The sequence below is a fragment of the Argopecten irradians genome, chromosome 4, assembly GCF_041381155.1.
Source record: "Argopecten irradians isolate NY chromosome 4, Ai_NY, whole genome shotgun sequence".
Classification (NCBI taxonomy): domain Eukaryota; kingdom Metazoa; phylum Mollusca; class Bivalvia; order Pectinida; family Pectinidae; genus Argopecten; species Argopecten irradians.
This window is the reverse complement of record NC_091137.1, coordinates 15,237,751-15,264,495: the sequence shown is the minus strand read 5'-3', so window position 1 is coordinate 15,264,495 and position 26,745 is coordinate 15,237,751. Positions and strand designations below refer to the sequence as shown.

Genomic DNA, 26,745 nt, shown 5'->3' with positions numbered 1-26,745 from the left:
TCCAAACCTCTTACGATCGTGTTTCAGTGTTAGAATAAATAAACCATTTTGAGAATGTCGATATATGTTTATGGTCAGAAGAATAGAAGTTTTGACATTAGTTTGACAGCTGACAGAAACTGAGTTCAATAGGCCTTTGAACATATCATGTGTAGAAGTTTCTGAACATACATAAAATTTAAACATTCAAACGATTTTATTACAGCTTTATTACAAACAGATTGGATGGATTATTAGGCAAATTTGTTTGAATTGGTCTACGGGTGTAGATATAGGTAGTAAGTCATCACCAATATGTTGATGGTATTATAATGATAGGAAAGGACTTTTTCAGTAAATCACGAAAACATGCTTTTAAATTTTAAAATATACGTATCATCTAAAGCCCACGGCGGCGTATTAGGGCCACTATGTCATTTTATTTATACTTATTCATTTATATATATATTAGGTGTTATCTTGTACGTACATGTACAAGCCATAGATACTGAGTTGTACGTTCATGATACATGTACTTTCTTGTACGTATATATATATTTATTAAGTTGTACGTACAAGATAAATATAAAATGATATAATGGCCCCTAATACAGATAGTATATATTTATACTATGCAAAAAAGTATGCACAGAGCGGGCAATATAAATTGATACTTTGATAATTAAGGAAACAGACTATTCATGAATAAGGGTTACATTTAATAATAAGCGATACAAATCCATTCTAAGCAGAAATCAGTTTGGATTAAACAAAACAATGAGAAGTAGAAATTTTTCCTTACTATTGATTTCGCATGTTGTTCATATTAAAAGCTTACTAAGCACCTTACGGCTGTTCCAAGCGCACGGCAGCCTATATGCATTATACAGTGTCTAAATCTCGAATTTCGTCTCAGTTTTCAGAGTCAAAAAGTTTAGTATTTTGAATATTTTTTTCGTCAGATGTTTTCTGAGATTCACTTTTATGATCTATGCAAAATAGTCAATTGATAGTTACATTTCATCATATTTTAAGCATACACTTTTTAAGTATTTTAGGATTCTCGATACCATATGTAATGTGGTTCTGGTTGGCATTTTCAACGATAAATAACTATTCAAACATAACTTACATATGTATTCAGGCTCTTTAGAACGACATGCAAATATAAATGTTGAACAAGGAACTTGAGATATATGTTGTAACTATTAATATGTGGTCTGCAACTAGCACCCTGCATACATATGTAGTACGTATACGATTTTAAGTGCTTGGTTCATGTGAGGTCTCGAAATTGAATACGAAACTTACTATTCTAGTTTTATTCTAGCTTTGCTTTTTGCGTACAATAACCAAATAAACTGGCCGCGTGCACGTGGTAGTTCCTACCGCTCCAATGTTGCACTTTAAATTGTTCAATCATTCACGATCATATTCTCAGGTGTCCGGTGTAATTATGTAACATAGCCTTCACACCTGTACTACAACGCCCCAGGACAAGGCATGGGACAACCATTGACACGGGTGTGTTATTTCACGGTTGGTTGATCAGACCTACCTGTGGTTGGTTGGAATTGATCAGACCTACCTGTGACTATCCCTGTATGGACTCCCTTGTATACCGAGTGTAGGTTGGTAAATCCCAGTGGAATTGATATCAATCAATCGACTACAATCAAATTGTTTTTATTTCATATAGAGATTTTAGATAGCTATTTATACCAATATATGTTCTCAAGAAAAATAATATATGTTTCTTATGTCTCGGATATTAAGTGACCTTACCTTACCTGGCAGAAAACAGCGACGAGTTGTATTCACAGTTCTTATCATGTAATCATGAGTAAATAATCAAATGGTCTATCCTTTCGCAAGAGATTTTAGATAGGTATACTATGTATGTCTCTGTCGTGGTGTAATATACCGAATGTAAAAATGTGATTAACCTTGATTAATATATAGAACTCGGCTTATCTGCTTATGGAATTAAGTTTCCATCACCAACTTCATTTGATTGAAAACATAGCTTTTTTAACGTAGACCGTGTGTGTGCACAGTGGTCACTGTCGTTACTAGCAGTACTTAAAACTAAACCTGGTACTCATTCTTGAAAATTATTTTCTTCGTGCGTGTTGACATATAAAACTGGATAATAGTCAAGGCCATGACAACAGAGTCACCGACTGATGAGCGGGCATTGTTTTGATTGGTCGTAGTATCAGTTTGAGTGACACTTTCCATGTACTTTGTTTTTCCAGGTACAACCAGAGGATCAGCTCGCGTGTCACTCTTACCTGTATGGATGGAGATGGACCCCCTGTGGTCAGCGAAAGCTACAGGATGTTTCCCACGACTTCCAATTACCCATAATTATGTTGTTAATAAGTCGGTTAATGGTCAAGTGTTGTGACACCTGCGGATTGTAGTGGTCTATACAGTAGGCTCTAAATACACATGTATAAGCTGTCTAAAGGCATCACCTTGTGCAGAGATTTTAATAATGAAATTATCATTAATCTCTGCCTTGCGTAAACTTTAAAACCATGCACGGCTCGGTATCTTTTTGACTAGAAATCTAATCTCTGTTTTAACAAATTACTTAATTATCAAACTTCGAGAAATATTCAATTTTCACTATGTAATTTAAAAGGAGAAGAATTCAGGAAAAAAATGGTCATATTTAATCATCCATTTGAACATGTTTCTGTATAATCAAGAACCAATTCAACATAACGAAAAGAAACAAAATATGTATATAATGTATTTCGTTGTTCAATACACGCAGATCATAGGACAAAAAATTAGGGCGGGGGGTTAAAAAAAAAAAAAAAAAAGAAAAAAAAAACTTGCGAGTTTGAATTATATAATACACAATTCATTTTATAGTTGTAAAACGTGTTTCTCTTCTTTTTAAACAATCTCCTCAACAGTTTTCACAGTACAGTTTATTTGGTCATATAGATTATCATTATTGGTTAAAGAATTGGATATCCGGAAATATCTAGCAACTATCAGAAATGTTAAATTCCTGACATTGTGCATTACATTTGCATTGTTCTTGCTCGACATGCCATATGTAAATAATTTTGCAGTTATTGGTATAAAAATACATATACATGTAACACAGAAACATATATCTTCATGTACATGTACATGGATGCTGAAGTGCCATACATTGGGTGTTTCTGAAGTAAATACATGTGAGTGCTTGATACACTTGTTACATTTGTATATGTTATGTACGAACGGTATATTTTTACTGTAAACCAAGGACTTATAATTGTTTACGAATATGACATTATACGGCAATTACATGATGGTCCATCTATAAACTTACCTGTGGACTGATATTTTGAACACGTGACGTGTGCTAATCAACAAAGCGTGATACAGGTCACTAAACACCCTTCTTACATAATCTGGTTAGCCCCCTAATTAGCCAGGGTTGACCACGCGTTTTTTAGTTACAGCAAGTATACGAGTGTATAGAGATTAAAGCACGACATTGGCTATATTCGGAAGTATTCTGATTTCAATACTTGATATCTGCTATTGGTATAAGACATTTGACATTTTCAGCCTCATTTTTTTTTTGTTTTGCTGATCCGTGTATGTTTTATTTTCAAAGTAAAGACATTATTAATGAATGAAACTTGAGCGAAAATATCAATAAGTCGTTCGTACTGTATTATATGAAGGCTGAATTTATTTCATCAAAACCAAATTGGTCGAAAAATACCACTCCTGATAATTATAAATATTTGTGATATGACGGTTCTCAAAAACTTGTTATATAGAATTAGAACGCGCAAATTTACAGTTAGAATTAACTGCCCAAATGACAAAGATAGTCAAGAATTAAATGACAAAGTGATTAGCAATATAATAATCGTGTACATGTATATGTAGTTCTAAACACCGCGGATATACTTATTATGTAACATTTTATTGTGTATAATTATGCAGAGATGGCAATTCATCTACGATAGGTACATCAATATATGTATGGTATAAATCCCTATTTCCAAGTGTATTCCGAACTATATCTGTGATTGAGAATATATTAAACATGTATCGGACATGTACAAGGTATTTGTGCCTTACAAATCGATGTTCAGATTCAGATTCTTTATTTTGTTTAAGTGTTTACAACTTATCGCAACATAATGCATAAGGTTCAACACTTAGCCATTATTCTGAATATTTAGGTATACAGGTAAGGTATTTTGTTGGCCAATGGAGACTACGTGTGAAAGACAGAACAATAGGAGATAATTACAGGTGAGGCTATAGGCTGTTTCATGAAACTTTTCAAGTTTTATAGGTATGTACTTTATGTGATACCCCACTTTATGTAAAGGGAAAAAACCGCTTGATATTTTGTATTATATGTATTTTAAATAATAAACACACATTGTATATCAGAATGCATACATCCTGTAGTAGATTTTGAATAGAGCTACTACTTTCAAATAATTTCATTTTTAATGAATATATATCATAATGGACACAAAAAGTAATTACATTTTGAACATAGCTATTACTTTAGAGTCTGTAGAGTCGATCCCGTCATGACGTCACAGGTCGGGGTTCAAAGCTTGGGGCTTCAGGTGTGTTCTAAGAAAAGTCGCATTATCTCTAATACCGTAATGGAAATCGTACTTTGTCCATTCTAAATTTTATCCAATGGTGCGTTTTGCAAGTTTTATACATCAAACCATTCCGTGTACACTAAAACGGAGAGAGAGAAGTACAGAAGTGAAAAAAAAAATAAAAAAATCAGTAAGATGATTATAACAATTATGTGTTACTTATTCCAGCTGTCTTTAGAAATTGCAAAAGTAAGAAATCTAAACGAAAGTTGTATCCCCATTAAATATATATAATCCTCTATCTTCAGCCAGCCTCCGTATCCAGGTAAAATTGTACAGGTTTAGGTCGTTCATCGCAGTTGGTTCCTCATTGATTGCCATTTTTAACTGAAAAGCATATAAGAAAACGGTAAGACAAATTGTAGTTCAAGACAAAATTTTAATACCTGCCTCTGCCAGGGATCGAACTCGGGACCTTGGATTACTAAACGCTCAACCGATCGAGCTAAAAGAAGTTCTCTCCAGCCGAGCGATATATTGCCTAGTATAACCAGGTTACATTTATTTATAAGAAAAAAAAACCGTTCCAGATAACAAATCGGCAAAATAACCATTGTTCTCCCTTAAATAATTTTTTCCTGCTGGTCCTAAGGACCGGCTGACCCTAAAAGTTACTGGTCCTTACAAAGTTACAATTCATCTCTATAGCTTACATAATTACTAGCAAAGTAATAGTTTTACTAACAAAATATATCTGCATATCCGTATTAGTATCGTAGGCTCTTAACAAAATTGGCCGAAAACCAGAATATTACCAAAATTTGTTTTGTACAGTTTGATCTTCAACCTTTCTTCAATTCTACTGCCATTTATGTTTTTTTATATCTTCTATCTGGACCAAAAGTTGCCTGTCAAAGGACCAGCTACATTATACAAATTGTCTACCTGACTATAAAATTGCCGGTCAAGGGCAGATGGACAGGCGTTAATTTTGAACGCTGAAAATAACGATCCCCGATGGCGTCTCCTCCGGCGTATCTGGATCCGTATCTGCACGAGGACGTAAATGTGCAAAGTATCGCATTTTAATAATGAGAATTATACAAAGAATGGTAATCGCATAACATGTAAAAATTGAAATTATTTTAATATTAAACGTTGCTACTCATCCTATATTTCCAAGGGGACACAACAATTTCGTAAACCTAATTATATATATACATGTATATTTTAATCATCCTCATGATTAATTCTTATTATCTTACTTAGAACGACGAATTTCGTCGAACAAGTAGTTAAAACACCTTAAGATAAATGAACAAATAAATAAACAGTAATGATATTTTTTCTGGGTTTTGTCTTTTTCTTGCATAATGCATCCGAATGCGACATACATGTAGTGTGTATATCATGATATGTATATGAGTGTAAGTTGACCAATAATGGTTATGAAACGGGTTTTGAAAATCACAGGTAGGCGTGTCGGGCGCTGTATGCAAATATTGATAGTGATGAGCTGCGGGTCGATTACGTCACGCACCAAATAAGTCTCGTTACCACAATATATATTCTGATACCAAAAGGCGGATATCTTAGGAGTCCGACAACTGTTAACTAATAACTGATATTTTAGAAGCGATCTTTATAATTGTGTTTTTAATTTTAATCCTCATTTCTTTGAACTTGATGATAATCATAACTTACAGTCCGCCCATACAAAACATGCTAGGTAAATATTACATGTACCTTATAAAATATGTGTTTTAACTTCATATAATTGACAGATCGCCAGCTGTCAGTCAAGTCGCATCATGACTTTGCATTTTGTATTGTGTGTGCTACGATGTATGCTCCGACATTGAAAAGAAACACGTGCGTTTGCGAGCACGAGACGTGTTTATATTACACATGGCGATCGGTCAATTCATTTTCAGTTTTACTTCTTTTACCCGTTTCGGTGTGACATAATTGTGTATGTGTGTGTTTTTTCCTTTTTTTTTTACTTCAAATTAGTGTCTCATAAGTCAGTTTGTGTGGATATCATTATCATAATATTTTCATATGTACTAGTACTCTGATGAAAACTCGGTTGTTTTTATGTGATTTTGATATGTGACACTCAAATAAAATAAAATGTACTGATACTCCAAGTGATCGCGTCTAGATCTTGAAAGGAGTACTCACTTCATTTTAGCGTGAACAATTGCAAAGTGAAAAATCGTTGCACTATTCTTTTGATAGTTGAGAATATTTTTCCTTTACATGACATATCACTATGCCATTCTCCAATAAACAGGGTTCATGGTACATCGTTTTAGCTAGTAACAGCAAAGATGGCGGTCCTACACTCTGAAAAATGATTATCAGCACTAGTAAAGAAGGGATCGAAAAAAATGAATATAATGACAGGCACTTACCGTTTTGGCTGGAATATGCGAAGTTGGTATTTTTACATTGAACAGGCATATTCATCGTATTTTGTTTCCCCGCTGGTCGATTTCAGGTCTTTCCAGATAAATATATATTGCACAGTGAAGATATCGAGGACAAGTAACAACATCCAGTCAATTGTTTTATTTTTATCTTAGTGTCAAACAATTTGCATCGTATAAAACACTTCATACAAATAATATTTTCATCAAACGTTAGGTATGTCCAGCTAATGATGGCGTACTTAGACAATTTACATAATAAATAAACTACATGTATACATGTAATTACATGAAGCAAAGCATTCTATAACGTTGCATGGTAAAAGTAAATAAGGATTTTGAGAGGAATTATCTGACCATTAATTGGAATTGGTTAAAAAATATCTACTGTATATATTCTGAGTATAAACTAAAAGAGGCAATATCGTAAAAACATCATTCAGATGGTAAAAAATACCAGTTAGTTAAAGACATTTGAATTACAGGCCATATGCATATTGTTTGAATTTGTCTTCACAACCATTTGTATGTCATCATGCCAAAAACGGGGTATTTTGATAAAAAACGACGAAACAATACGACACATTCTAATAATAGATCAGTATATATCAAATCTTGAATTAGTGTCAAATTTTGGAAAGACAACACATGGACATATACTGTATATATTATCAATAGTATATTTTATTAAATACTGAATAGGATTGATTCACAAAGCACGTGTTAACACATCATTCTATTTTAAAACAATTTCTTCATAGTTTCCGATGAGCAAGTTGAAGAAGGTTTAGTTCGTTAGCTAACTATACTCGTCCCCTTTAGTTTTAGATTGTGTCATGCTAAGTAATCATCGCGGCATGTTTGTCAAAGCTGAAACGATGTCAATATCTACCAACAGATCGCTTGGTGAAATCGATGCCGAAAAGCGATGCTGTCGGAGCGAAGTGTATCATATCGCTACCGAAGCTCGCTGCCAGCGGGATCATATCGCTGCGGAGAGCGGGACCGCCGCGGGATCGCTGCCGGATTCCGCGGATGATCTCGCTGCCGGAGCGGGATCGCTACCGGAGCTTCTCTAAAAAAAATGGATGATCTCGCTGCCAGCGGGATCGAATTCTGCTGGAGCGACTGCATTAAATCGCTTGCGGAGCGAGGGACCGCCGCTTAGGGAAACCTTTAATTAGTTTAGATTATAGATGGTTAGGCCTTTCATCTAAGACTATTTTTTAATTCCACAAATATTGAGCGGCTACTTTTGATCTCGCTTAGTGGTTCCTGTTTTGTAAGCTTTTGGAGGTTTTATTCCTGCTTGCTCCAGAGAAATATTTCTGAAATGAGAATAAGTTACCAGTGAGGTTTTTGTTATGGAGGTGGTAAGAACATTACCGTCATGGGTGTCATTTTCTCCCATACTTCACAGGGATATCCTATGGTTGCTAGGGAAAAGATATCTCTATCTTACACAGGGGGGTGTAAGACAGCTCACACGCGCTAGACAATAACGTGATGTCGTTAATACATGCAGCGCACATTGTAGATGACTTCATAAATTTTGACGCATAACGACGTTTCTGTGATAATAGCGCAATGAAAAAGCTGGAAACCAAGAGGAATTTCATCATTTTTCTGCTATGTATGGGAGAATCAGGGATATTTCAACCCTCGTAACTGTTACTCAAATGGGTAACTTTTACCCAAATGCAGGGTTGTGCCCAACCTGTTAATGGTTGAAATTTCATGACATGGTTCTTCCAGTGATTGTTCAGCGAATTATTTAATCATGTAGACGCATTTGAATCTAATGTTGACATTTTCTCTGCTGATATTGACCGACATTTTGTGCTGATGAAATAACAAAATTATGTTTCGCTCTATCTAATGTTGTAGCCGAAAAGATAACACTTCTGACAAAAAAGTCAGTCAGAAGGTGATATCTTTACCGCAACAACAGTAGTTAGTTTCGGCATAAAATGAGATTGAGGGCGATTCACCGGCGAAATAACCCAGAGAGAATCGAATAATGTTGCTTTGTCATCGTGTGATCATTCGCCAAAAACATATCAAATTATGTAACCAAGTAGAAATATACTTTAATTTTAACGGGATGTGTTAGCTTTACAAGTGGTTTATGTTTCCTTGTCGTTAAGTCAGAAATAAATTACTTGCCTTGCATAGTTTTCAAAATTAAACCCTCCGACTCGCGGTTCGGCACCCAACACTGCAGCCATTTTCTCGAGATAAGGTTCGGTGTAAACAGTTTGGAGAAATCTGATTGGCTGTAAATCCGAATTTCTTGGTTAATTAGACGCTTCTTCAACCAATAAGCGTCTGATTGAGAGAGGTTTTTGCAGCTCGCTTCGTACCCAACAAAACGCAGAAGCTTGTTTTTCAATTTTAGTTTAAACCATGGTCGTTTTCGTTTATTCGGAACAACCGGTTCGACCATTGGTTAGAGTCATTATTTCAAGTATAAATTTTGACGGACCTGCAGTTTTTGATACAGGCCTGTGAGGGCTTTGCTTAGGCTCGTCTGAAAACAATGTAAAAGCCCCAGGTCCGTCTTTAATTAATAAACGAACACTTAGGTCCAACCAGTCAAACCGTATAATCGTAAACGGCCATGCATGTTTTCTAAAGTAATGATGTTGAGTGTTATGTGAAAAAAACCCAATGTAAGTAGTTAGAGGGAAGAGTAAAGCCAATCTAGCGTGCAAAACACATTTCACGAGTATCGGGACATCTCGGCACTTGGGATTAGAGTCACTTCGGCTTTCTTTTTTCAGATTTCTTGTCAAGACTGTGGTCGTTTTCGTTTATTCGGAACAACCGGTTCGACCATTGGTTTAAGTCATTATTTCAATTATAAATTTTGACGGACCTGCAGTTTTTGATACAGGCCTGTGAAGGCTTTGCTTAGGCTCGTCTGAAAACAATGTAAAAGCCCCAGGTCCGTCTTTAATTAATAAACGAACACTTAGGTCCAACCAGTCAAACCGTATAATTGAAAACGGCCTGTGTCTTGATACAACTTAGTCAAAAGATGTTGTAAAATCAATCAATCATTGATGTGTAATTGGGTTTTTTTTTTTTTTTTTTTCAAAACTTCACAGTTGGTCTCGGAGGGAGAGCGTGGTAAATTTCTTGTAAATCTTTGTGATTACAAAAAAAAAAAACCTGAAAAATTACGTATATTTGGTCTTGGACATTGTTGAAATCAATTCGTTACATTTGCTTTTAATGGTAAAATCAAATTTCCTAATGTTTTACTATATTTAATGCATTTTGAGACATTTTTAGCTCACCTGGCCCGTCCGTCCGTCAACATTTCCTTTAAATCGCTACTAGTCATAGAGTTCTGCATGGATTGTAACCAAAATTAGCCATAAACATCCTTGGGGGTAGGAGAACAGAACTTGTATAAATTTTGGCTCTGACCCCCCGGGGGCAGGAGGGGCGGGGCGCAATAGGGGTAATAGAGGTAAATCCTTTAAATTGCTACTTGTCATAGAGCTCTGAATGGAATGTAACCAAATTTGGCCACAAACATCCTTGGGGGAAGGGGAACAGAACTTGTATAAAGTTTGGCTCTGACCCCCCGGGGGCAGGAGGGGCGGGGCCCAATAGGGGAAATAGAGGTAAATCCTATAAATCGCTACTTGTCCTAGAGTTCTGCATGGTTTGTAACCAAATTTGGCCACAAACATCCTTGGGGGAAGGGGAACAGAACTTGTATAAAGTTTGGCTCTGACCCCCCGGGGGCAGGAGGGGCGGGGGCCCAATAGGGGAAATAGAGGTAAATCCTATAAACCGCTACTTGTCCTAGAGTTCTGCATGGATTGTAACCAAAATTTGGCCACAAACATCTTTGGGAGAAGGGGAACAGAACTTGTATAAAGTTTGGCTCTGACCCCCCGAGGGCAGGAGGGGCGCGGGCCCAATAGGGGAAATAGAGGTAAATCCTATAAATCGCTACTTGTCCTGGAGTTCTGCATGGATTGTAACCAAATTTGGCCACAAACATCCTTGGGGAAGGGGAACAGAACTTGTATAAAGTTTGGCTCTGACCCCCTGGGGCAGGAGGGGCGGGGCCCAATAGGGGAAATAGAGGTAAATCCTATAAATCGCTACTTGTCCTAGAGTTCTGCATGGATTGTAACCAAATTTGGCCACAAACCTCCTTGGGGGAAGGGGAACAGAAATTGTATAAATTTTGGCTCTGGTCCCCAGGGGGCAGGAGGGGCGGGGGCCCAATAGGGGAAATAGAGGTATATCCTTGAAATCGCTACTAGTCATAGAGTTCTACATGAATTGTAACCAAATTTGGCTACAAACATCCTTGGGAGAAGGGGAACAGAACTTGTATAAGTTTTGGCTCTGACCCCCAGTATAAATTTTGGCTCTGACCCTCTGGGGCAGGAGGGGTGGGGCCCAATAGGGGAAATAGAGGTAAATCCTTTAAATCGCTACTTGTCATAGAGTTCTGCATGGTTTGTAACCAAATTTGGCCACAAACATCCTTTTTGGAAGGGGGACAGAACTTGTATAAATTTTGGCTCTGGCTCCCCCGGGGCAGAACGGGTGAGGCCCAATAGGGGAAATAGAGGTAAATCCTATAAATCGCTACTTGTCCTAGAGTTTTGCTTGGATTGTGACCAAATTTGGCCATAAACATCCTTGGGGGAAGGGGAACAGAACTTGTATAAATTTTGGCTCTGACCCCCTGGGGGCAGGAGGGGTGGGGCCCAATAGGGGATTTAGAGGTTAATATTAAAATTCCTTCAGAAAAGAAACAATGAACTTGTAAACAGAACATTACTTGGCATTACAAACCAGGTGAGCGATACAGGCCCTCTGGGCCTCTTGTTTTTTCAAAGATTTAAGATTGTTTACTGTTTGATGAATATCACTCTCATTTTTTCTTTCAGATCCTGCTTGATATTCGTAATTACATATGATCAAAGTTGAAAGAAAGCTACAACTAGTAAACATAGAAAATGAGCAGTATGATGAGTGAGAAGATAATAGCCTCACGCTTACTCCAGTATCATATGGACCTGACCCAAGTCAAGGAAAACTCCAGCATAAAACTTGCCTCTTTGACAGTCATTCAGGAATTTCTGAAAAATGACAAAAATGGCACTATAAGACAAATGTTTATGGACAGAGGACTGATAGAATCAATTTTGCTGATTATAGATTCATCATTAGACAACCAGTCTGAACTAGCTTCTATTGATGTAGCTTTGAAATGTCTTTGGTTTCTCTCACAACTCTCTATTGGACCCCTGCAAAACATGATAACACATGATGTCATGAGACGCCTGTTGTATTTGTTAGATGTCAAAGGTAACATTTATCATTTTACATCCAAATTCTCCAATCAGTTTCAGCAGCTTTGTGAAAACAAGCACTTGATTGGGAGAATACAGACCAAGTCCTTGTCCTCGGAGTTACATGACAAAGTACACAAACTCTCAAATCTTAAGCTGAAATATCTGGACCTTTTACCGGACAACCTGAAAATTTGTTCACTATTTGATACTAGTGATTCTGAAAAAGATATAAATATCACTGATCATCTCCTTGAAAACTTCCAACATCAAGCCTGGCCCAACAGGAATGAAGTCCAATGTGAAACAGAAGATATAGAAGAATGGGAAGACATTTTCGTGTCTGAAGTCATTGATGGTCCATTATTTTGGGCACATATTGGCATGGCCAACATTGAAACAGTTCGTGACATACAAATGGCTTTGGAAGATGAACATCTGCAACCTACTAAATGTACTGCGGGTGACACAGTTGTTGTTAGGAGGATACTGGATTCTGACAGATCGTTTTACATTCGGGCGAGGGTCATCAAAGTCGACCAATGGAAGATGAAAGTTTGGGCCCTGGACTATGGTTATGAGATTGATTTACCATGTAATGAAGTTTACACCTTACCTGACCATATAGGTACCAGCAAATACTCTCCGCAGATATCCCTGTGTAAACTGGCAGGTATTTGATTTGGATTAATTAAATATCAAATTCATAGTTTCCATTTCATGTGATATGCTATGTTAAGATCCACTACATTTTCTTAACAAAAATTAAAAATTTATTAAATTATGAATAATGATAATGATGTCAGAACATCTATATTCGTATTGATAGTCCAAGATGAGGTTACAGCATCGCAACCGAAAGCAAGATTCCCTGTATAATTCTATATGCACTGTCATTTCATTTTGGTGAAGCGAAATAATAAGGTACTGTTCAAGGTAGCGTATAATCCAATTTACATTAATATAATATTTATGTTGTAGGAGTTGAGCCCTCACCACGCCATCATGTCATTCCAAAACTGGCAGCCTCCATCCTCTCTAATATGTGCCAGAAAAGTATTCCAGCATGTAAGTGATACTTCATTAAGGAGTAGAAACATGGCCATCAAGTAAATGACGACTAAAGTATCCATTCATACAATCTTATTTAAAGTTTCACAATTCTTTATTTGTTCATTGTAATTTTTGAATTTATTTTTATCTTTGATGAAATTTATTTTTCTCAATTATCAAATTGACAATCATAATGTTAATGCATCATTGTCATTGCCGGTATTTATTGTAGATTAATTATCTTGTTGGTAAATGATATTCATTGTAGATTAATTATCTTGTTGGTAAATGATATTTATTGTAGATTAATGATCTTGTTGGTAAATGATATTTATTGTAGATTAATTATCTTGTTGGTAAATGATATTTATTGTAGATTAATTATCTTGTTGGTAAATGATATTTATTGTAGATTAATTATCTTGTTAGTAAATGATATTTATTGTAGATTAATTATCTTGTTGGTAAATGATATTTATTGAGTATCATTAACATCATTAACATTTTTTTGTCAGGTGAGATTTTGGTTGAGCTGGGTGGAATAGAAACCCTGGAGACATTTCTCCATGCTTGTCCTGAACCAGAAACTATTCACTATGTACTCAGACTGGTCACAAACATTGCTTTCTATAGTAAGATGTCAACTAGCATCTCCAATAGCAACCTTACTGAATGCGTTCTGGGTGAGTCATTCAATCGCTGTGGAATCTTGTGTAAAGTACTGTAAACCAACTTTATCACATGTGATTAATTTTTTAGAATTTTGCGATCAAGTAAGTTTACATCAGCTTACTCCAACAATGTTAGAGGTATAGCACAACGAGACACATTTAGAACATTATGTCGTGTCTAACAAAATAACGTCCGATTAAAAACGGCTTACCAGTCGACTCTCATGTTATGGGAGTAACATCAGCTATGATATCATCCACAATATTTTTTTTAATGAAGTAACATTTCATTTAAATTCATGAAACTTAATCCTCACAATTATACATAGAAATGGAAATTGTGAAATTTAGTAACTATGGAAAAATGTTTGTTTACAACTTTATCAAACATATAGGTGAAGATTATAGAAAGATTTACCAGGTAGATGCAAGCATTTGAATTACACTGTACCATTGAACCTTGTAATCGTGGTTATACATTAAGTAATCCAAGTAATGGAATGAAGTGAATGATACTGTGAAGTTAGATGAGACTTATATGGAATAATTGGAATGGAAATTGAGTTCTATAGTTCTAGGAATAAAAGATAAGAGGCTCAACTGTGTTATAGTTAATACTTGTGGAAAAAATATGTTGCTCCAAAAATAAAAGCCCAAAAGTAACATATACCGAGCGGAACTCAAATAAAGCATAAGTTTTCCGAGTTATCACTTTTGACTGAAGAATTATGGTTGAAGAAATGGATGGAGGTAAACCATAAGTATAAATTAATTTTCTGATTTTTTGTAGACGTCATTTCCAAGTTGCTGATGATTCCGTCTGACTCCAGCAATGCTTTGGTGGCATGCCTGAATTGTCTGTGTAACATTCTCTTCAAAAACGATACGACTAGAGACAAATTTTACCACCATGAAGGTAATCTCTCCAAACTTGATATAACCAGCGACAAATCTTACCATCATCATGCAACATAACTCTACTGCTTTATTCACAAGTCTACTGCTTATTAGACCATTCCACTCACTACCATTTTGATGACAATAACTTTCTTCTGAATTTTTTCACTTTGAAAAATTTACTTTGGCGAAAATGTAATACTTACATAAATTCTTACCTCAGTGCAAATGTCTCATGAAAAATCAACAGCAAACAAAATAAAACCAGGTGAGTTATTTCCAAGTGATAACTCCAAGCTCTATTTATAGATATTGTAAAAAGTCATCATATTTACCTGCATGTACACTTTATATAGTTTGAATCAATTTTATTATATTGCATATATTTTCAGTTAAAACTTGTTTCTAGGGAAATGCACCAAAAATTTTGTGGGATTAATGGTGAAACAAATGAGTTACTTTCTGCCTCACAGGTAATGACGTTGCTAGTTTATAACAAGTGATATTCTTGGCCTTTAGGTATTGAGACTGTTATGAAAGTACTACTTCAGCGTGGCAGCACGAAAAGCAAGATTTACCACGCTTGTACACATCTACTTCGTATCTTTGTACGCAAGATTGACACAGAACCATCATTGTCACTCCAACGAAAACGTTCACTTGACAGACAGAGAAGAAGTGACTCTGGCAGATCCCCTCCAAATTTAAACAAAACTCACCTAGACCCAAAACTCAAGAACTGTCCAAGGTACGAAAGATTTATATAAAGTATTCACCTAGACCCAAAACTCAAGAACTGTCCAAGGTACGAAAGTTTTATATAAAGTATTCACCTAGCCCCAAAGGGTCAGGATGACCTATAGTCATCATGCACCGTCCGCCGTGCGTAAACTTTTCATTAAAACAACTTCTTCTCAATAACCATAAGGCCCATAGTACTCATATTTGGCCTGTAGCATTCTGGGATGTAGAGCTACCAAAGTTGTGAAAATAAATTACCTTGACCTACTTTCAAGGTCACAGGGGTCAAATAGGCTGAAATCTTTGAATGTCTTCTTCTCAATAACTATTAGGCCCAGAGTACTCATATTTGGCCTGTATCATGCTGGGATTAAGGGCTAACAAAGTTGTGAAAATAAATGACCTTGACCTACTTTCAGGTCACAGGTGTCAAATAGGCTAAAATCTTTGAACCACTTCTCAATAACCATAAGGCCCAGAGTACTCATATTTGGCCTGTAGCATGCGGGGATGAAGGGCTATCAAAGTTGTGAAAATAAATGACCTTGACCTACTTTCAAGATCACAGGGGACAAATAGGCTAAAATCTTTCAATGACTTCTCCTCAATAACCATTATGCCCAGAGTACTCATATTTTACCTGTAACATGCGGGGAAGAAGGGCTACCATATTTATGAAAATGAATGACCTTGACCTGCTGTCAAGTTCACAAGGGTCAAATAGGCTAAAATCTTTGAATGACTTCTTCTAACTAACCAAAACGTCCAGGGTACTCATATTTGGCCTGTGCCATGCTGTGATGAAGGGTTACCAAAGTTATTGAAATGAATGACCTTGACCAACTATCAAGGTCAGGGGGGTCAAATATTCTAAAATCTTGAATTTTGAACTTCTTCTCAAATTCTGCCAGTGTGATTTAGCTGATACTTGCATGAAATGATCCTTGTCATGGTCGTGACCAACTGTTTTTATATTGTATGTTGATCTGAAATCCAAGATGGACACCACTCCCGCCATCTTGAAAATATAGTTTGAACTTATGCTGGAACTTGTCTGAATGATTTTAAGGATATTGACATTGTCCCAACAAAGTGTTGTTATTTGTCGGGTTGATCCGAAAACCAAGATGCCATCTTGAAAACACATTTTGAACTTCTGGAAGTTCTACCCATGCAGTTTAACTAAAACTTGCATTAAATGATCCTTACATGGTCATGACCAAGTGCTTTTATTTTTTAACCATGACACCATATCTAATTAATTTCCTATACAGCTATTGCCAAGGTAGTCAGATGACCGTTAAGGCCCTTGGGCCTCTTGTTTCAATTGTTCCATCTGTCAAATAGTGTCCACTTATATAATAAGCACAATTTTGGTTTTCACTTATAAACACATTGTGGTAATCACATTTCTCTTGTTTGTCTCTATTCCTTCCTGATTGAGTTTACGTCTATAGTTGATATTGTTTTCTTAAATCATGTTTGTTTCATTGTAAAATGTCACTTAGGTCAAGCACACACAGGACCCTGCAAAATTGACAGCTGTCCCTAATTTACAGTGTTGATATAAAATTCATTTCTGAAAATCTCATTTTTTCTGCATCTGGTGTCTCAATGTAGTATTCTGAGTAAGTTGCGGTTGTGGGTAGGTACGTAAAAGTGTTACGATCTGAGTTTGTGTAGGAATGTTTTGCATTGTATGACGTTACACTTACAAACTCGTGACATAACGATTAACAGCTACCCAATGGCCAGGAGCAAAAAACTCTGTAATGTGCATTATAAATAAAATGCTACTAACATTGCCTTTTACAGGGAAAAATGATAATATAGTAAATATGATATGAGATGTGTATATATCCTTAAAGGGACAATTCAGTGAGGCTAATTCTGTAACATAACCACGAAGCAAAATATGACATAAATGTATTGTTCTACATTCCTTATTAAACATATAACAAGAAATAGTGACAAATTCCATTACATTGTTTATGTATTTTTTATTTATGCCGTTGAAATTCTAAATCGTTGATCAATACGATTTAGCAGGTATAACATGTATGTTGTACGTATACCCATACCCCGAGCCAAAGTCACATACATTTAAATAAATGCAATGCATAACCACTCAGGAGTTGATGAAATTATATTTAGACAAAAACATACACCTAATAACGTAAACACACTACTGTAAGAGCAATTTGAGTAGTTTTAGGCAAAATGTCTTGACTACACTGGCAATGGCCGGGGTTCCCCATTCAAGACGACCGTCCACAATGTGTAATGGCGGACAGCAAGCGAGTTTGAACATTTCATATACATTTCTTGACAGTGGGCTTTTCTGGCATATCACAGTAAAACCAACTAATATAATTTCGATTAAAACTGGTTTGTTTCCGATATAAATTCAAATTTTAATGTACTCTTAGACTGAATTGTCCCTTTAAATTGTTTTATAAACAACCCACATATATCTATCCAAACAGATGCGACAAGAAATGAGAACTTATAAAATTAAGATATTATGTACCGTTAATGTGTATGTAGTGTAATATGAGGAAGTTAGATTTGTATTTAAACACAAAGATAGAGGAGAAATGATAATTTTTTCAATGAAACAATAATCAAGTTGAAGCTATGAATGATGATATTCCCCTGAGATTGTCTTTTGCATGGCTTCTATTATTATTACTATGTAAACTTTTGAAGTTTGAAGGCAAATTAAAATGCTAATGTTGAAGATTTGAATTTCAGTGAGTTTGTCAAGTTTGTTCAGGCTCATAGTGTAGGAGATATAAACTCAAAAACTGCATCCTTCCAGTCAAGATTATATGAGGTAAGCATGAATCGTCAGGGTATATATCTCTCCAAAAGAACAATACGAGTATGAATAATTGCTGTCAGGCCCTCATTTTAAACACATTAATTATTATAAAATTTAGACTGGCTGCATGTTCAATGTATCAGAACTTGTTATTTATTTGTAAATAAAAAAGATGTTAAGATCAGACTTTAAAGTTTGAAGAAATTAAGAGTTTTGATTGTGCTAAGTTAATGAATGCTGATCCCGATTGACCTTTAGCGCTACGGACAAAAGCCCCTCAGGACAAAAGCTTCTTAGGACATAAGCCCCAAGGACAAAAGCCCCTCCATACTAATGAAAAAGAGGAAAAAAGCCCCTTCATATTAAAAAAAAATTTGTAATGAAAAATTATTTTCATTTTAAATAATCTAATTTTTAAAATATGGTTAAAATAAGGCCAAATGCAGAAATTTACTGGATTATTTGACTTACTTAATGGTTGATTGAAAACAAATATAAAATTATAAAATTATTTTTATGTTTCAATAATTATGACACTATGTAATAGAAATATTTTGGAATTGAACATACTTTACTAAATATATAGTGTACGTAATCCTTTATACAAACATCAAGCTGTAAGCCTGTTAAGTAGGTGTCTAGCCTGTTAAGTAGGTGTCTTATCAAGAAAACACTAATGGCTTCTTCTATATATAACATTCAAATGTCTATATGAACATATATGTACATCTTTTGTTAATCCTTCTTTGATATCAATAATTCAAAGGATACAAATGATCACAGCACATGCAATGTATTTTGTTTGACACTCTTTTCTGATAGCACCAACATTCCTGTAACGGCTTGATAAAATATTTCAAAATTTAAAAACAAAAAAAAACAAAAAATAAAGAAGGGGCTTACGTAAGGGGCTTTTATCAAGAGCGACTTTTGCCCTACATTTGTTTTATTGAAGGGCCAGTTATTAAAGGGGTAGATTGGGGCTAAACTCATTTATCTTGTCCTATCATACTTGGACGTCATCATCTTATCTGAATAACTTCAAATGTAGATGTCATCAAACTTTATATTAAAGCATGAATTGTTGAGCAACTTTATTAGTTAGTTATTAGATCACATGACCTAAAATCTATCAACATTTTCTGAATGTTCTCACAGACAGCCTGGTCTGATGATTCAGATGAAGAGGATTCATGCCTGGTCTCACACACACGAGAAAACTCAGGTTTGTGTCACCTTTTGGACAAATATTTGCGTTATAGAGAAATCATCTATAATAGATTAAAGAGCATCATTTGTAGTGACGTTCTGTATCAATGACTATGATTGTTAAAGCACTTCTGTTTTAATGATCTGTGCTTGTCATCTAATTATTTGTGATCATGATATGCCAGTAACTTTGCTTGCATTTAAGCATTGGTTGTCATATTTTTGACATGCATTGGGTTTTCTAGCATAGCCAATGGTGAGCATTAGCGCACCATGATAGATATGCTAGAACACCCAATGTATGTTACACACCAATGCATGTCAAAAATATGACAACCAATGCTTATATTTACATTTAATATAGTCATTCCCGTTATCAAAAGAAAAAAAGGTGAAAAATAAAGTATGAAAATAAAAGTTATACATTTGTATAGTGAAAAATATCATTTGATGCAACAGCCAATTATTTGGCGCGAAAGAGTTGAGTTCTTGCAACTTCCGGTATGTTGCCACTGACAACCGACTAAACAATAACAGTAGATGAATTAGTCCCATTGATGAAACAGGATATACAACGATAAGTACAACATTTCAATCAATTTCAAATATTTTAATAAGAATATATTAACATATTGATCAATTTTCAGAATATATTATATTCTTCAGTTAGTTATCATACTGACGTAAACCCCAGTCATTTTTTGACCTTTTGAACCTTTTGATTTTTGTATCGGTACGCTAGAGCCTAACTGCCAATGTAAATACTGGAAAATATTATACATTGGGGCATAGTAGCAACATAAAGGAACTGTGCAGTGGTAATGTGAATATTGTATTTTGCTGGTTTAATTGGACATCAGATCTGAACTCTGTAATGGTGATTTACATTTCAGATCAAAGTTATAAAAAAAACTTCACTCGCTAGAAAAAACCATAAAAATAGTAAATTTTGATGTTCAGTTAAATGGTGTAAACCAGCACTCGTCAACATTTATGTGTTGATTAGCTGTGTATTATTACAGATGACATTACCAGGCCTGTCACAACCATTGACGCCACACATTACTATGGACAAACAACCAACAATTCCTTCATATTGGGTAAGCTTATAAATCAGATCTCTACCTTATCAATGTGGTCATATGTAATTATAGAGATGTATTGTTTATGGGACACATTTACTTTACATGTTTTTTTCCATATATGGAATCGTTACACAACAAGTCGTATTTCTTTATTGAAAGCAAAACTAGAATTACGAATTAAAAAATTTATTTTTTTTTTGCAACAAAGAAATAGTATTTTAAAACTTAAAACTAATACATAATTATCCCTAGTTGTATTTCATCTCATGTTGGACACATTATTTCTTTAAAACTGGCTGAAAATGTTGATCAATTAATTCAGGCCAATGATGATTATGACATTTGTTATTAGTTGAGTGTTATTATTTGTTTGTATGTTTAAGGTTCTGAGGTGGAGTTTGAGAAATGATAACTACACATGAGCTAAGACCAAACAAATCCATCTTCAAGTGTCGTCTTCTGTCATCGCCAAGCATGTCTCTGTGGGCTCCTTAACAGTGGTAGGCTATCATTCACTAAGAAATAAAAGCATAATTTAAATCTTGGTAGTGGCTAAGTGGTTAAGGTGTCCCACATGGACAGTTATTTGGTGATGATTGTACATAGGTGGATGTTATTTGTGCTCTTGCTTTTCTGCACCATTTTAAACTGGCGTGTCTTTGGCAAAATTTATTAATTTTGTAGTATGAAAGGACTTTGTAATGGTATGGCATGTATCCATGTTTGTGTTTGCTCAGGGAAAGGAGGGAAGATCTACTTCGGGATTTCTAGTACGGTTCAAGGTGTGGAAATGAATCGAGATGATCGCGATGAGTTCCGTATTGGCGTAGACCGGATGATGTCAGATAAAATTTCCCCGTGTGTTCTCCACTCCATGTTTGATGTTATATATACACCTGTCGTGGAGCACGATGAACATACTAACACTCTCGTAGCCATCAAAGACCGCTTTGTTGCTGGTAAGTAAACTTATCTTCATGTAATACTGGGAATGAACGAATGTTTTCATACACTCAAATCTGTCTTACTATTGTAGCAAATCCATGGGAATAGGAAAATATTTTTTAATGTTTAACTATCGGTATATTTTTGCGGGTTTAGTCAGCACTTGTATATAATGGGCAAGTGCATTTTACAGTTTTAATTTGGTGAGTAGGGGGAGATTTCTTTCTTCTTTTTTTTTTCAATTTCAATTTTATGCATCTTTATCCAAACCTGGTACTTACTATCAGTTTGCCAGCTCTTGATATTTACAGCTATTTAAGAAAATGTTGAAAACGTCTTTCTCAACGATGTTATATCTTGATCCTACATGTCAACGTTATGATTGAAGTCAGTTAAAGTTCCCCAATACTGTACTTTCTCAGATAGAACTGTTTAGTGAAAAGTCTCATTTCACTTGTCTCTTACAATTGTTTTTATCTAATTTAGGACTGATCACAGATCCAAATGGTTGACTAGGGGCCTTTATGGATTTTGGGTTTTTTACGATATTAATCTTAGTATGAATTGTTCGCTGAGAAACATATCTATCTTGCAGAGGTCGCTGTTAAACCTGTGTCTCATGGAATCATGCATACACTAAAAGATGGGGAATGTTTCTATCGTTTTGGACCACACACGTCTCAACTCACTGCTCTGGTATGATTCCATGTTCTACTTCTCAAAACTGCACATTTGCCAGCCATTTTGGTGTCCCACCATACTAAGTACTGTCAGAAGTTATAAGCTTTTATTGGTTTGTACTTACACATGTTTGAAATTTTGGGACAAAATGAAAACAAAAGAGCAAATGATTTGGCAATGTACTGACAATTGCTATAACAGAAGAATCAACAATAGAATAATATAGCCATTAGTTTCACAAAGACAGTTTATACCTCTTATAATGTTTAATTAACAGGAGATGATCTAACAATGTTAATTAACAGGAAATGATCTTACAATGTTAATTAACAGGAAATGATCTTACAATGTTCAAAGAACAGGAGATGATTTTACAATGTTCAATAATAGGAGATGATCTTACCATGTTCAATTAACAGGAGATGATCTTACTCATGTTTAATTAACAGGAGATGATCAAACAATGTTTAATAAACAAGAGATGATCTTACGATGTTCAATTAACAGATGATCTTACAATGTTTAATAAACAGGAGATGATCTAACGATGTTTAATTAACAGGAGATGATCTTATGATGTTTAATTAACAGGAGATGATCTTATGATGTTTAATTAACAGGAGATGATCTAACGATGTTTAATTAACAGGAGATGATCTAACGATGTTTAATTAACAGAAGATGATCTTATGATGTTTTATTAACAGGAGATGATCTTATGATGTTTAATTAACAGAAGATGATCTTATGATGTTTAATTAACAGGAGATGAGACAGTTGATTATATTGGAAGAGGAGGAAGCTTTTATGGAGGAATTCAAACAACTATCAATGGAACTTGATCAGCTGAAGTCAGTAATATAGACAGCTTCAGGTTTTCTGCAGTAGAAAAACATGTTACCTTTTCAGCATTATACAGTTATCTCCCTTACAAGTGATCTTGATGGAAACAGGAAATATTCCTGACCAAAATAAAAAAAGACTTAACAGGTTTGATAGAGATTTTGATTTCTTTCCTTTTATCTTGTAATTTCCATGACCAGAATTTTACTCATTGCATATTTTATATGCTTTATGTTCAAGATTTTGTTCATTTAACAACCGATAATGTATAAGTTGAATACACCATTACAATAAATTTTAAATATAACAAACTCACTTAGAAAGAAATATCATATATAAAGCTGTGCTCACACTTTGGATAGCATTTTGGGCATTTTGCTAATGGAAGACAAGTGAATTATATGACCCTGGGGTCTCACATTTCCCCCTGGGGAGGGGGTCAAGTTTACTTTAGTTTATATATGAAAAACACATTTATGAACATTATTTGCACAATTTTCATAGGAAACGAGTCAAACTTGATTAGAATTATTAGCCTGAGATATAGTATTTCAACATCCATATCAGTCCTCGCTGATCCCCTAGGGGACCAGCGGAACAGGGCCCAACAGGGTCAAAATGACTTAAAATTTCAAAAACATTTCTGAGTTCACAGGTTTGATGAAGTAAATACTCTTCTTAGATTAAAAAGTCAAGTTTATAAAATCACTGACCGACTTCAAGGGCCAGTATATTAGTATTTATATGTCTTTGTTTCATTCTAAACGAACTCATGTGACTGTTAAGACCCATGGGGCTCTTGTTTTGCTTACTTTTAGCAATTAAAAGCATCTCAAATTTTGCTATACATGCTATTGTAGAAATCACTCATATTTTTAGTAATTTTGTCGGGCACTAGGTGCGTTCTGCTAAAAATATTTCTTTTTTGCTAAAGAAAAAAGAAAGGTTTTAGCAATTTTTGCTTAGGTTTTTTAGCTCACCTGGCCCGAAGGGCCGGTGAGCTTATGTCATGGCGCGGCGTCCGTCGTCCGTCCGTCAACATTTCCTTTAAATCGCTACTAGTCATAGAGTTCTGCATGGATTGTAACCAAATTTGGCCACAAACATCCTTGGGGGAAGGGGAACAGAACTTGTACATGTACTGTATATGTGTCAAACTGCTACTTATATAATTATTTGTACTGTAATTTTTATACAACAAATATTTTTGTATAACAAATACATTCTTGCGTCTGTTCACCTCATTTTATTAGCAATTTTACACTCAACCAATCACTCATCACCTTATCTAAATGTTTTCAGCAACGTGTATGCTTACTAATACATATGATATACTGTATATCATCTTTATGTGAAAAACCATAAAGGTTCAATACAGAAAAAAAACTAAATTTAGGGCTGTACATGACTCCGCACTTCAAAGTCAGCACGAAAAGCAGCAGTGCTAGGATAAGTATGTTTACAGCATTTTCTAAATAAAAGTTAGTCTGTTCCTTTTGCCAGAGTCGTTTGAAAACAAAGTTATGTATAACAAAATTAAAACAATGTTTATTTCAATTCCTTCTACCAATACAACAAACTTCTTGTACAGAAAATTTATATATACATCTTCATGTTTGTTCTAAGTGAGTTTTACTATAGTTCAGTAAAATGTGACACTTTTAGTATTGTGATACTGTTAGTCTTATAACCTTCATAATTGTCAAAGTCCAATTGATGAAAATACAAAAACTTTCTGCTATTCAAGGTACACTGACAAAAATGTTCTGTTTAAACTAGATGTTAATGTTACAGAAATGGCATTTTATTTTATTTATATTATATTTTTAAGTGTGCATATTCACTATAGTTTAGTGTTTTATAATAGTGTTCATATTTTCAGTGTATGAGAAAATACTCACTATAATCAAAAATTGTTATATCATTAAATATCTTATATAAATTAAAGTTAAATTTTGTTGTTGTGCTGTATCACAAAATGAAGGTCATCTAACGTGGCTGGTCAGGATAACCTGTATCTACTGTTGTAGCAGAAAAAATATTACACTTCGCACAACTTCTACAACATTTTTTTTTTAACATGATTGTGCACTGTTTTCCAATACAAGACCTTCTCAAATTCCACAAGTAGAAATGAGCAGAAACTTGCCTGGAATAATCCCTAGATGGTCCAGGTGTTGTTATTTGTCTTAGTCTAAAATCAAAGATGGCCACCACTGCTGCCATTTTGAAAAACATATTTGAAACTTCTGCTTTAGTTTCACTGGTATGATTGGTAAAAATTGTAGGAGTGTAAAGGAAGAGCAACTCGTACAGTGTTGTTATTTTTCAGCCGCTGCTGTTTTGTAACATGACAATCACAGTTTTCCAGCACAAGAAGTATCTCAAATTTCTTTTCAAGTTCTACAAGTGTGATTATGGTTTTCGCCAAATATTGGTTGTTTTTTTGTCAGTCCAAGATGTAGGATTGATGCCAAAGTTTCCATCTTAAAATATACTTTTTCAACTGTTCAAGTTCCACAGGTGCAATCATCTGAAACTTTGGGGGGAAGTAAAGGAAGGGCAGCCTATGGAGTGTTGTGATTTTTTTTTTTTTTTTGAAAATGTTTCCATGGCACCTATGATTTTAAACATAATTTATATTGTACAAACAGTTTTGCTATATAATACTAGTTATCAAGTTCCACCAGCTGCATTGGCCTTACACTTGCCTGGAATAATACTAGCATAATTATGACTAAGATATGTTACATTTAGTAGTGCAAGTAGTTTTGTGATCTTTTTGAAATTCACCACCTGAAAAGCATACAAAGTGCTTTGAATATCTTCTTCATAATCTTAACCATCAAAATTCCTAAACTTTAAGGAATTCCATAACATAAAATTCTCCAATGAGAAGCATTAAATTAGCTAAGGGGATCCTATCTATAAACTTCTACAATGCTTTCCTGTGTAGAATTCTATGTTTTAGGAATGTTTATGAAATTGGCACCAAAATGTTCCAAAAAGTCATTGAGTCCTTGTCATTTACAACAAAACATACCACCATTTTTTGCATGAACGAGTGTCTGAGTGTGTATTGTAAGGTAGTCTAAACAGTCAACGCTGATACATTAGCTGTTTCACATATTGGGCATCTGCGCAATTAACTTCCGGAATCAGCCTAGATACTGAATACATCATGATTGGCCAACACTACGTCAGGGAATTCCGTTTCCTTTTGGAATTGTATGTTAGAATTCTTGTTCTGTCATTGATTAAAAGATGTCACCGAATTGTGTGATTGTGATTTGTGTGATCTGTAGCTTGTCTGTCACATTCTGTCCCTTTCCACTGGCTTCGAATAAATAGAGGGGGGGGGGGTAAATGTCTTGGAAGTCTTGGAAGTGTTCTTGGTGTCTCAATCCAATTCTTCTCTGTGTCTCAATCCAATTCTTCTCTGTGTCTCAATCCAATTCTTCTC

At 34.9% G+C, this 26,745-nt stretch overlaps 1 long non-coding RNA gene and 1 pseudogene across 1 annotated transcript; one reads left to right on the top strand and one right to left on the bottom strand.

Moving 5' to 3' along the window:
- Positions 1 to 4,789: 4,789 nt before the first annotated feature.
- Positions 4,790 to 6,942, bottom strand: LOC138320719 (uncharacterized). Its single transcript, XR_011208238.1, has 3 exons — positions 6,756 to 6,942; positions 5,517 to 5,621; positions 4,790 to 4,958 (listed from the first exon to the last, which is right to left on the bottom strand). It is a non-coding gene; the product is annotated as an uncharacterized lncRNA (long non-coding RNA).
- A 2,450-nt stretch (positions 6,943 to 9,392) lies between these two features.
- LOC138320718 (uncharacterized) lies at positions 9,393 to 26,562 on the top strand (annotated as a pseudogene).
- Positions 26,563 to 26,745: the final 183 nt, after the last annotated feature.